The sequence below is a fragment of the Petromyzon marinus genome, unplaced genomic scaffold (assembly GCF_048934315.1).
Source record: "Petromyzon marinus isolate PM22_M1 ecotype Great Lakes invasive population unplaced genomic scaffold, UKy_Petmar_22M1.pri1.0 PM_G_Scaffold_192, whole genome shotgun sequence".
Lineage (NCBI taxonomy): Eukaryota > Metazoa > Chordata > Hyperoartia > Petromyzontiformes > Petromyzontidae > Petromyzon > Petromyzon marinus.
The window spans coordinates 137,501-140,000 of record NW_027422753.1 but is presented as its reverse complement, the minus strand read 5'-3'; positions in this window follow the sequence as shown (position 1 = coordinate 140,000).

The following is a 2,500-nucleotide window of genomic DNA, read 5'->3' as shown; positions in this document are numbered from 1 at the left end:
ATGAAACTTCCAGAGGCATTTGCAGCAGGAATGCATGTGCACTCAAAAAAGTGAATATTTCTCACGGATAGACCCCGTGATACGCTAGAAATTGGCGGGGATGTCTCTCTTGTGGCTCACGGGGCTGTTAGGGTGGCACAGAAATCCCTCGGAATGGGAAAACGGGTCATTTTCGTGTCGCCACATTGCATGCGAACCGCATGCAACTTCCAGAGGCATTTGCAGCAGAAATGCATGTGCAGTCAAAAAAAAATTGATATTTTTCACGGATAGACCCCGTGAAACGCTAGAAATTGGCGGGGATGTGTCTCTTGTGGCTCACGGGGCTGTTCGGGTCGCACAGAAATCCCTGGGAATGGGAAAACGGGTCATTTTCGTGTTGCCACATTGCGTACGAACCGCATGAAACTTCCAGAGGCATTTGCAGCAGGAATGCATGTGCACTCAAAAACTTCTATATGTTTCACGGATAGACCCCGTGAAACGCTAGAAATTGGCGGGGATGTGTCTCTTGTGGCTCACGGGGCTGTTAGGGTGGCACAGAACTCCCTCGGAATGGGAAAAGGGGTCATTTTCGTGTTGCCACATTGCATAGGAACGCCATGAAACTTCCAGAGGCATTTGCAGCAGAAAGGCACGTGCACTCAAAAATTTTAATATTTTTCACGCATAGACCCCGTCAAACGCTAGAAGTTGGCGGGGATGTCTCTCTTGTGGCTCACGGGGCTGTTAGGGTCGCACAGAAATGCCTCGGAATGGGAAAACGGGTCATTTTTGTGTGGCCACATTGCATAGGAACGGCATGAAACTTCCAGAGGCATTTGCAGCAGGAATGCATGTGCACTCAAAAACGTCTATATTTTTCACGGATAGACCCCGTGAAACGCTATAAATTGGCGGGGATGTCTCTCTTGTGGCTCACGGGCGCTGTTAGTTAGGGTCGCACAGAAATCCCTCGGAATGGGAAAAGGGGTCATTTTCGTGTTGCCACATTGCGTACGAACGGCATGAAACTTCCAGAGGCATCTGCAGCAGAAATGCATGTGCACTCAAAAACGTCTATATTTTTCACGGATAGACCCCGTGAAACGCTAGAAATTGGCGGGGATGTGTCTCTTGTGGCTCACGGGGCTGTTAGGGTCGCACAGAAATCCCTCGGAATGGGAAAACGGGTCATTTTCGTGTTGCCACAATTGGCATACGAACGGCATGAAACTTCCAGAGGCATTTGCAGCAGAAATGCATGTGCACTCAAAAACGTGAATATTTTTTCACGGATAGACCCCGTCAAACGCTCGAATTTGGCGGGGATGTTTCTCTTGTGGGTCACGGGGCTGTTCGGCTCGCACAGAACTCCCTTGGTCCACCTGATTCGTGCATACAGGCAGCAACTAAAACTCTGTAAACCTGCTGTGAGGACATCTAAACAGTGGACCAGTGAGGCTGTGGAAGATTTGCGGGCGTGCTTAGACTGTACTGACTGGGATATGTTCACGACTGCTACCAATAGTCTGGATGAACTCACAGAGGCTGTGTACATCAGCTTCTGTGAGGACTGCTGTATCCCAACACGTACCAGGGTGAACTTTAACAACAACAAGCCCTGGTTCTCAGCAAAGCTCAAAAGGTTGAGGTTGGAGAAGGAGGAAGCGTTTAGGAGTGGGGATAGAGACAGATTCAAGGAGTCGAAGAACAGGTTTAGCAAAGCGGTGAGAGAGGCTAAACGACTGTACTCAGAGACACTAAAACACCAGTTCTCTACTAACGACGCTGCTTCTGTCTGCCAAAGGGCTCAGGCACATCACCAACTACAAACCCAGAGCGCCCCACACCACTAACGACTCCCGCCTAGCCAACGACCTGAACGAGTTCTACCGTAGATTTGAAAGACAATTGGACTGTCCTGAACCACCCCTTCCCACCCAAGAGGCCCCATCCCCCACCCATACTACAGAAACGACTCTCTCCTTTCAGGAGGGAGAAGTTAATGGGCTTTTCAAGAGGCAGAATCCACGCAAAGCAGCCGGGCCGGACTCTGTCTCTCCAGCCACCCTCAGGCACTGCGCTGGCCAGCTGTCTCCGGTGTTCACCAACATCTTTAACACCTCCCTGGAGACATGCCATGTACCAGCCTGTCTCAAGTCCTCCACCATCATCGCTGTGCCCAAAAAGCTAAGGCCAACAGGACTAAATGATTACAGACCGGTCGCCCTTACATCTGTGGTAATGAAGTCTTTTGAGCGCCTGCTCCTGGCACACCTCAAAGCCATCACAGACCCTCTCCTGGACCCCCTTCAGTTTGCCTACAGAGCCAACAGGTCTGTGGACGACGCAGTTAACATGGCCCTCCACTTCACCCTACAGCATGTGGACGCCCCAGCATCCTACGCCAGGATCCTGTTTGTGGACTTCAGCTCTGCCTTCAACACCATCATCCCTGCCCTGCTTCAGGACAAGCTCTTCCAGCTGAACGTGCCCTACTCCACCTGCAGGTGGATCA